The sequence below is a fragment of the Triticum urartu genome, chromosome 6A (genome assembly GCF_056163025.1).
Source record: "Triticum urartu cultivar PI428250 chromosome 6A, HENAU_Tu73, whole genome shotgun sequence".
Classification (NCBI taxonomy): domain Eukaryota; kingdom Viridiplantae; phylum Streptophyta; class Magnoliopsida; order Poales; family Poaceae; genus Triticum; species Triticum urartu.
In genome coordinates this window covers 3155931-3167207 of record NC_141878.1, presented here as the reverse complement: position 1 = coordinate 3167207, position 11277 = coordinate 3155931, and positions in this window count along the sequence as shown.

Sequence of the window (11277 nt, the reverse complement as noted above, 5' to 3'; positions counted from 1 at the left end):
GCTATTATATTATTTGTTCTGGATGTTAATGCTCTTTATTTTACACTTATATTATTTTTGGGACTAACCTATTAACCCAAGGCACAGTGCAAATTGCTATTTTTTTTGCCTATTTCAGTGTCTCGTAGAAAAAGAATATCAAATGGAGTCCAAACGGAATGAAACTTTCGGGAGTGTGATTTTTGGAACAAACATGATCCATAGGACTTGGAGTGGACGTCATGAAACGAACGATGCGTCCATGAGGCAGGGGGCGCGGCTACCCCCCTGTGCGCGCCCTCCCCTCTCGTGGGCCCCTGATGGCTCAACCAAACTACTTCTTCCTCCTATATATGTTCACATACTCCGAAAACATCCAGGAGCACCACGAAACCCTATTTCCACCGCCGCAACCTTCTGTAACCAAGAGATCCCATATTGGGGTCTTTTTCGGAGCTTCGCCGGAGGGGGCATTGATCACAGAGGTCCTCTACATCAACTCCATGGCCCCTCCATTGATGTGTGACTAGTTTACTTCAGACCTTCAGGTCCATAGTTAGTAGCTAGATGGCTTCTTCTCTCTCTTTGAATCTCAATACAAAGTTCTCCTCGATCTTGTTGGAGATCTATTCGATGTAACTCTTTTTGGGGTGTGTTTATCGATATCCGATGAATTGTGGGTTTATGATCCTGTCTATCTATGAACAATATTTGATTCTTCTCTGAAATCTTTTGGTGCATGGGCCAGTCACGCGCGGCGGCGACGGTGACGACAGCACGGATGGTAGCTGCTTTGACCACTGGTGAGAATGTCTTATCAAAGTCCAGACCAGGGCGTTGCGAGAACCCGCGGACTACCCATCTTGCCTTGTAGCGATCCAGGGATCCATCAGCTTTGAGCTTATGCCTGGAGAACCATTTTCCCGTGACAATGTTGGCACCCCTGGGCCGAGGCACGAGCGTCCATGTCCTGTTCGCCATGAGCGCAGTGTATTCATCCTGCATAGCGGTTAGCCAATGGATATCACGAAGCGCGGCGGACACGGACTTGGGCACGGGTGAGATGGTGGAGACGGCAGAAGCAGTGTTTGTTTCAGCATATTTGGGGTTGGGAAGGAACTTGCCGGCGCGCCCACGGGTGATCATAGCGTGCGTGGGCACGTGGGAGGCGCGAGCAGGCAACAGTGTGCTGGGGTTGCTGTTGGAGCGTTGGCGGGACTGGAGTTCATGGTAGGTGCGGAGTCCGGCGACGCGGTGAACGTAGGAGAGTCAGCAGCTACCAGAGAGCTGGGTGGTGTGTGTGGGTCATGGTGACGATCGGAGAGCTGGGCAGGTGTGTGACCGTGATAGGAGGTGGGGAAGTGGTAGGGCATGGTCGGGATCGCTGCGAGCCAGGCCGGTGTGGGACGACTGGCAGGGGTAGCTGATCAGTTTCATCGTTAGGAGGTGTGGGTTCAGTGGTAGCGTGGGAGAAGGGGAGGTGGGTCCCGTCGAAGACGACATGGCATGAGACGAGAACGCGGTTGTTTGTGCGATCGAGGCAGCGGTATCCCTTGTGCTCGGAGGAATAGCCGGGGAAGACACAAGCTGCAGAGCGCAGAGCGAGTTTGTGCGGGGTAGTGGCTGTGATGTTGGGGTAGCAGAGACACCGAAACACGCGCAGCGACGCGTTGTCAGGGTGTATGTCGTGGAGAAGGAAGAAGGGGGTGTGGTCGTGGCGAGTGCGGCACGAGCGACGGTTGAGGAGGAATGTGGCCGTGTTAAGAGCTTCGGCCCAGTACGTGAACGGCATGGATGTGTGCGTGAGGAGTGAGCGAACAGTGTCGTTCAGGGTGCGGAGTACTCGCTCAGGTCGCCCGTTTTGTGGTGATTTGTATGGGCAAGAAAAACGGAGAGAGATGCCCTCGTTGGAGAGGAAGGCGCAAGCAATATAGTTGTCGAACTCTCGTCCGTTGTCGCACTGGAGAGCGAGCAAGTTCAGGTTGAACTGTCGACGAGCGAAGCGGGCAAATCATCGTATAAGAGGAAAAACTTCAGATTTGCGATGAAGGGGATATGTCCACACAAAGTGACTATAATCATCGAGAAGAACAAGATAGTACTGCTTGCCCGATACACTGGGCACGGGCGAGGTCCAAACATCACAGTGCACTAACTGAAAAGGAAAGTACGACACATGTTCTGAAGAAGAAAACGGGAGCCTAACGCTCTTTCCTAACTGATAGTCATGGCACGTGAGCAGACGGGGACGGGGCAAGCGGGCGCGGCGCTGGCACGTTGTTGCTGCTATTGCCGATCTCCAGCGGCGCTTTCCCTTTTCCCTTGTTGCGGCCACCACCGCCACCACGACGGTTCGGGCCACCGCCGCTGCCTGCGGCACCCCCGCCGGAGTTGGTGCTGGCAGGAATGCGGGCGGCGTGAACGGCGATGTCGCTGGACGGCTCCGCGGACTGGCGGCTCTCCTCGAGGAGGAGGAAAGCGCAGTAGCGGAGGAAGGAGGGGAAGGGTGTCTGCATTGTCAGGATGGGCACGGCGTAGCGCGGGCGTGGATGAAGACCGCGAAACATGTTGAGGACCTGCTCGCGGTCACCGACGGGCTCACCAGGGTCGGAGAGACGATCAGCGCAGGCCTTAAGGCGCGTGAAGTAGGAGAGGACCGAGCCAGATCCTTGCTCGATACGGCGGAAGTTTGTGGTGAGGAAGACCGCCTGATGCTCCCTGTTCTCCAAGAAGATGGAGGTGATCGCCGCCCAGAGTTCCGTGGCCGTGGCGCCGCGGAAGTGCACAAGCCCAAAGATCTCTGGGCTGATGCGGTTGTAGAGCCAGGAGACAATGTGGGCATCGTCTTGTAGCCAAAGAGGATCATTGGGCTGCGGCGCCCCATTGATGTGGGCGACGACACCGCTCTTCTGGAAGGTGACCTCGAACAGGGTGCGCCACTGGGAGAAGTTGGGTGGCTGCAAGGAAAGGACGATGGGGACATGCTGGTTGATGTAGATGGCAGCTAGGTGGGAGGACGGCTGCGCAGGGTGCAGGTCGGGGGCGCCGGCGCCCGGGATGATGGTGCCGGTGCGCAAGGCCGCTGCGAGAGCTGAGGGGGTGAGGAGGGCGTTACGGCTCGGTGTGGCAGCGGCGGCGGCAGCAAAGGTGCCGTGAAGACCATGGTTGGGAGGGGGTGGGGGTGGTGGAGGAGGCCGCGGCGATGGGGCAACTATGTCGCCGGCAAGACGGAGCAGCGGAAGGCAGTTAGCGACGTTGGTGAGGCCTAGCGTCTGATACCATGTAGACGAGGAGAGGAATGAGAGAATGCACCTTGGGTGCTCTCGAGTGTATGACTCAGCATAATATAGCCGGGTTACAGAGGAGGCGCCGAGCGCAATTACATGAGGCGCGAGGTGCGCGAGGTGGTGCTACAACGTGGGCATGCACACGAGTACGTGCATGAGTGTTAGACTAGAGAAGTTACAGTCAACAAGAAAAGCATGGAGGATGGAGCAAAAGAGGAGCCTCGGCTTGAGTCATTTGAGCTGGAATGGTATGATCGTGCAATACATACAAGCCACTACAGATAGCAAGCCTTTGTGAGCATACCACAAAGTATATATTGTCCATGTCTATGCAAGCACCGATCACACACACACACACGAGAGTGCTCAGAAGATAGTGGTTTTGCGTTGCCAACACTTGCAACTTTTCTGCATTTCTTCTTCTCCTCTTATTCTGTTACAGAAGGGAAACGAGGCCACTAACGGCCCGATAAAACAGCCACGCCGAGCCACAACGATCACGCCATCCCACGATCCAGCTCGTGCGGGGTGGGGACTAATTCTAAGGAAAAAACTTTCTAACAAGCTTATCTACTCAGCTGACTAAGCAGCGTTTACTTTCTGCTAAGACTAAACTGACAAATACACAAGGTTTAAGTCCACAATCACTCCCTAAGCCTTGTGTGCTTCGTCGAGCTCCACCATCCCGATCTTCATGCTCTGCTCCTGAGCTTGTGTACCTTCGAATCTAAGCCGGTAGCTGTGAACCCCGGCGGCTGCACCACGTAAACCTCCTCTTCTAGCTCGCCGTTGAGGAAGGCGAACTTTACGTCCATGTGGTGCACAGTCCAGCTCGCGCGCGCAGCCAGAGCGAGCAGGAGGCGGACGGACTCCAGCCTGGCCACCGGCGCGAACACCTCGTCGTAGTCGACGCCGTGCTTCTATACATATCCCTTCGCCACCAACCTCGCTTGTGCTTCACTACCGCGCCGTGGGCATCTTTCTTGGTCTTGTATACCCATTTGAGGCCGATCGGACGATGACCAGCGGGCAGGTCCACGAGCTCCCAGGTTTGGTTGGCTTCAATGGAGTTCATCTCCTCCATCATCGCATGGTGCCAGCACGTCTCACCTTTTGCTTTCTCAAAGGAGCCGGGCTCCTCGCCCAGCGCGAGGTGCAGCTCGTCGACGAGTTCGTCGTCATCGATCTCGCCGTCAGCGTCGTCGAACTCCTCCAGCCCTGGAGGAGGCGCGTTCCGTGCCGCCTTCTCAGGCGTGTCCATGTAGCGAGGGTTGGGGAGGAAGATGCCGTCCTTGCCGCGCGTTGTCATCGGGTGCACCGGCGCGAGGTTGCCGGTCGTGTGCGCAGGAGCCGGGGGAGCCGTGGGCGCGGTAGTGGTCGTCGCTGGGGTGTCGTCGTAGCCCCCGGTCGATGCTGTTGTCGTGGATGGCGTGCTTGACAGGGATGCGGACTGAGCGGATGATCGCGGGGCTCCAGGCGATGAGGAGGAGCATGCCGTAGATGACGGACCGCTTGTGAGGATTGACATGGGCTCAATTGTTAAGCTCATACATGCCCGGTCCGTGCCACTCTTCTCCCAGTCCCATGCTCGCGTCTCGTCGAAGCCGACATCACGGGAGACATGGACTCGCTTGCCCACCGGGTCGTAGAGCCGGTACGCCTTGCTCCCCGGCTCGTACCCAATCATCACCATGGCTTTGCTCCGGTCCTCAAGCTTGGAGAGGTGTGGGCGCGTGTTCTTGACGTGCGCCACACTGCCGAACACGCGCAAGAAGTCGACGGTGGGCTTCCTGCCATGCCAAGCCTCGAATGGCGTCTTGCCCGGTACGCTTCTGGAGTACGCCATATTGAGCACAAAAGCGGCTGTGGACACGGCCTCGCCCCAAAATTGCGGCGGCACTCCCATCGCCTTGAGCATGCACCGGGTCGTCCTGATAACGGTTTGGTTGCGCCTCTCCACCACGCCATTCTGTTGGGGCGAGTATGGCGCGGTGAGGTGCCTCTGGACCCCAAGATCAGCAAGATGTGCGCTGAACTCGCCGGAGTTGAACTCTCCGCCTCGGTCAGAGCGGAAAGTGTGCAGCTTCCGCCCCGTCTCGCGCTTTGCGTGTGCCTGGAAGCGCTGGATCGCCTCCGCTGCCTCGTCCTTGCTTTGGAGCAGGTACAACCACATGAACCTGCTGTGATCATCCACAAGCCACAGAAAGTAACGCTTGCCGCCCGGAGTGGGTGGCGAGATAGGCCCGCAAAGATCACCATGCACAAGCTCAAGCGGCTCGGTGGCGCGGTAGTTAGCCTGCTGAGGGAAAGGCGCTCGCCGCTGCTTGCCCACTAGGCAAGCATCGCAAACCTGCTCGGAGTACATGAAGGCGCTCGCCGCTGATTTGCGGAATGCAATGAAGTTAAAAGGTTCTATTACCGCGACAGCCAAATATATATAATACGTAGATTTTCAGCACATGAGCTCACATGCTTTATTTTTTTCAGAAAATTCAAAGAATGGAGTGTAGAGAATTCAGAAAGAAGATTTGTCATATAGATTATCTTGAGTCGAAGTTTGCATGAATTTCTGTTGTTGCTTTTTTTTCTCTACAATGCAAAATATGTAAAGATTTTCACGAAACCTGAAAACTTGACATAATAATGAATCCATCATCCCTAGAGTCGTATCAGATTAGGCAAAGAGAATAGATATAGAATTTTCTTATCATTTGAATATTGTCAACTGACTAATGATGAGAAATATATTCATCTAGATTTTGAGCACAAGCTTCTCAACTATGTTCTGTATTAATACAATTTTGTAATAAATTTAGGTTCTTATTTTTTGATTTTTTAATTGTTTGGTAACAAGAATAAAAGACAAAAGTTCTTCAAAAGGCTACGCACGTGCAAGCTAACTAGTTTGTTATAATGCATAAAATCCCAGTATGGGTTAAATTGCTAAACCTTCAAGACTGCTCATTGGAGTGAGGATGTAGTCGGACATTCACATCACCATGGATAATGCATTGCTTATGTTTATTCATTTGTTGTATGCTTTATAGGACAGATGGGACTTGGAAGATACACCAGAAACAGAAGAAAAAGTTCTCAAAATTGTGGAAGAGAGATATAGAGGCTGGCGATCAACTGTAAGCTCCACCTACAAGGCATACAAAATAGATGCAGCTAGATTGGCTAATCTGCTGGAAGATTTACAACCAGAAGAGTGGGAATGGATGATTGAGTATTTTGGTACTGATTCGAAATTTCAGGTTATCTCTAAGATCACTCTTTGTCTACTATGTGTTAAGATGAAATTGCATTTCTGTCTGGTTATATTTGGTTCCGATAGCTGCTTCTTCTCTTCCACCATGCATTGTTGCAGCATCGAGTCACAACTTAGAAAACTGAATATGTGCTAGCTAGGGACATGAAACTATAGATTGAGTTACAACTTAAATCAATACTGGAAGATTTTAGTACATGTACATGTGCTTATGCTTTAGACATTTACACTTGTAAAATTGTTCTGATACCTCAGTTACATGTACATGTGGCAACTATTCGTTTTGACAATGGGGCTGGAATAATAGTATGGCCTATGTTATGTTGGGCTCATTAACTAGAACTTTTTTTTTGATTTCTTGATTGCAGGATCCAAAGTACTAGCTCGACTGGACTCTGATCATGACAATTTACTCCTGGCACTTAATTAGGATGGCTAAATTAAATTTGAGTTTCATTTGATGGATATTTGCTATGAGAATTATGAATTTTATGAATCTACATATTATACGTATGGTTTTGAATATTTTAATTGAATGCTCCTATTTTTTTTTTGAGTTGCAATAGGCTATTGCCACAATCCACTTTTGGTTGCCACATGTTAGCACTAAGAAATTTAAATTGTTGCAATAGTTTCTCGCTACAAAAATTTCACCCGTTGTGATATCTATTTATCACCGCCTAAACTAGTATGTTGCAATTTTCTGTTACGACAACTGGAATATTTGTTGCCATAACTTAATGCCACAAGTGTACAGTTCGTGGCAAAATGCCTAATACCACGAAAACAAAGATTGTTGTCATAGTTTATTGCCACAATTGTCTATTGCCACGGAACACTATGCACCACGAAACGAGGGTAGTTGGCATAGGTTGTTGCCACAAATGTCTATCGCCACGAGCTATCAGCTGCCATGATTCGTTACATGTTGCATTAAAGCTATCTCCACAAAGCAAATTGTGGCATCAGATGAGTGTTGCCATGGGAAAACATGTGGCGACTTCCCACATGGCTGTTGCAATAGCATACTTTATTGCCACAGTTGCCTTTTCGTTGCAATAACCTATTACCATGTGTCCAGTCGCAACGGCTGCCAACGAATGCTGTTTCGTGGCAATAGGTACTTATCACCACAAATCGGTATGTATTGCGACAAACAATTTTGTTGCAATAGAGCCGGATCCTTGTAGTGACCGATACGGCGAGGGCGTGGCTTGACCCGTGAGGTGATCAGGCAAAAACGCATCCGTAGAAGCTGCCGCCATCGTGCCTCGTGGGTGAGGTCGTAACAGATACGTCGCTCTGTGCGCCATCACAGCTGTTTTCTGAACTAGGCCGTGTGATTTTAGCTTCTGCACGCTGTATCTTCGGACTGCATGGGCGCTTATTTTTCTTCGTCCGATGCCTCTCCCCCCCCCCCCCCCCCCCGTGCAGGGCTGGGCCTGAACCTCAGATGTCGATCCTGAGGTACCTCAACCAGAAGATTCGGGGACCTGCTCGGCTACCACCTAGTGGTATGTAAACATACTGTTGGATGATGCTGAAGGTGGAGTATGTGTGTGAGGGCATGATCCGTTAATGAAAAAACTTGTTGGACATTGTTGTACTAGACTTAATATGCATGCTACTAGTAAAAATGCCTGTGCGTTGCACCGGACGGTAAAAAGGGGCACAGCCTGCTTCATGTTGTGCGCTTTTTTTATATCCAGTTCTAACAAACGTCGATAATAAGGTTAAACATGGAAATATCCTTATTTTTAATAAAAGTTAATGTTTTCATGCCCCTTCAGCTCATCAACCGTGCTACAATCTTCAAGTTCAGTATCAAGCATGCTATCATCAGAGACGCCCGAGTAGTTCCGCTGTAGTGAGAGCGCTCTGCTAATGTTGCATGATGCAGCCTGCTCGTGCTGCTGCTCTTGCATGCTCAGGCTGTCGGGTGTCCGGAAAGAAGAAAAAGTATTAGAGCTGCGGGAGCAGCAGCGTCAAGTGTTGACGTGCTCTCAAGGAATCCTTCCGTGTCAGAAAATCCAGTCTCCGATTTCTTAGCATAGATAAGATATATAGCAATTTCTTAGTCTGTGCTACTACTCATGAATTCTTTTAGCCACCGATGTGGTTAATAAAAAGATCAAAAAGTTCAGCATAACTCAGACCTGAGGTGTCAACTTTGTTGTTGCTTGTAATAAATATGGGCAAAGAGCACCGTTTGAGTGGTGCATTATCTCACCAAATATATAGCGCTTGTACTCAACCATGGACTTCTCGTGTATGATGTAAGGCCAGATTAGCTATATGAACTTTTTCAAGTAATGATATGACAGCCAGCAAAATTTCACATCAACAAGATCAAAAGGCAATGTTTCGAATGCTAGGATATGCTAAACAGGAATAGATTAAGACTGATCTAGTTTAGCTAATTATCACTACATTCTGGAATTAAGAAAAACAATATGGTGAAATATGAGAGCTTGACTTTAAATTGTGCATTAGAAACATGACAAAAAACACCCCTCTCCAATAAATTATGAATTGGACAGAGTTTTTCATGGTTGCCCAGCATAGCAAATGAAAATAGCACCTTATCATATATTGGGTCTTCAATAGAATCGAATACATGGTCACACTATTCATGAGATTGATGGTTTTTGAACTCTGAATAACAATAATAAGAGGAGCACAGCAGCAACTGAAAGGTTTGCTACGAACCCATAATTTGCTTGCTCCTGAGAAGATAAAACCAACATAAAACTGATTATCATCCTGCAATAATTAAAATCGAGACTCCCAGGTCCCAGCAAATTACCATGCTAAAAGGAAAAAATACTAAAACTCAAAAGGAACTGAAATTAGAATGTAACAACAAATAGTGTTCCATTATCCCATTCCATGTTCAGCACCCAAGGATTACCTCTTTTGGTTGGTCCCCCTCATCGAGGATAAGTAATGTTCAGAAGGGCTTCTTTTATCCATAATCAGGCATGCAAATTAATTTCCCTTCCCATGAAAGGATCATCCCTTTGTGAGCCTCGCCTTACCTCTAGTAGGTTGGCAAAGCATGGGTTGGCAGCCGGCGTACACCACCAAAGTCTGATAGTGGCTGAACACAGTCATTCTGTGAGAAAAAAAATAGTAAGTTGGATTTTGTCACAGAAGAGAGATAATTAACAATTATATCAGATTATGTAAAGACCCCGTGGACAGGTAAGTTGATTTAGCCGAGCGCAGTGCAGGTTCTGTTTAGATTTCTAAGCTAGATTTGCCTTGCGTTACATAGATTACCTATTTAGTCCACGTGGGCAGTGCGCAGAGCCCAGTCAGGAGACCCTTTAGTCCCGGTTGGTGGCACCAACCGGGACCAATAGGCATCCACGCGTCAGCACTTCTGTGGCTGGGGTTTTTGTTTTTTTTTGAAAGGAGGGGGGTTGGGGGTTTTGCGGGGTTAATTTAGGTGTTTCATATATTGTGTTAGCTAGTTATAATTAATAGAGAGAAGTGTCCTCTCTTATGTCCGTGCTTGGTCGACGCTACGTACTATACATACGTATATAGAGAGGACTAGACACGCTAGCTAGCTAGTAAGCAAACGAAGGAAATAGAAGATCGTCATGAACATATATGCATATATACAGAGAGAAGTGATATCGACCACCTCTCCTTCTCCGAGAGATTGGTCGAACAACAAGTTATCGTATATCTATCTGACACTACCGGCTACATATATACAATAATTATCTCTTACAAATATAATCATACGGACTCACGGTCCACATAGAATTCTCCGTCTTCAGGGATCACGTGGTCAAGAAAGAATGCCGCCAATTCCCCTTGAATTGCTCGCATGCGAGCTGGTGCTAGGAGTTCATCCCGCTTCCGAAACATCTAATTGGAAGAAGGGGGTCAATACACACACATATATATATATATATAAATGAATCAAACTCAACACAAATGATGGTAATAAAATAAAATTGTGAATGTTGTTATTTACGTACTTCATATTGTTCGTTAGAGTACCCGCTCCGCTCACAGGTCGTGTGGCGGATGGACTCGCAGATGTAGTATCCACAGAAATCATTCCCTTGTTCCTGCCACAACCACTTTACAAGAAATAGAGGTCAATCAAACTGATAAGCAATAATGCTAAATGGTATTGATGAAACTAGCGCTTGAATCACTAGGAGATGCGCGGAACATGCTACTATAGTACTTACTTTCGGGTGTCTAAATTCCAGCTCCTTCGGCAGTCCCAGAACTGTTTTGGTGAATTTTTTCCAAACCCTGCCGGACAAAGAAAACAATTACTTGATATCAGGAAATGAACAAAGTTGCCGATATGGTGGATAATGATCGATTTAACTTACTTCTTGAGGATTTCAGTCATGTCCGCATACTCCTTGGGATCTTTTCGTTTAGATTCCAAGACGGTTACTACTCCCTGCTCAAGCTTAATCTCTAGGAGAATATAGTGGTAACTGCACACACATGCATAACTCATCAATTACATTACTATAACCTTGACTAATATATAAGGGAAACCGAATACGCACAAGACAGTAACACTCACCTGAAGTTGTAAGGAAAGAGTATTATATCTTTGTTTTGATTTATTACGAACGATCGTAGCAAGCTGGCCTCGGTAGCTGCGGCATGAAGTTTAACCTGAGTTGCATCTATGAGATATGTGTTAATGAACCCAATATCACCGACTTGTCTTTTCTTCAATTCGACGATCTTCAA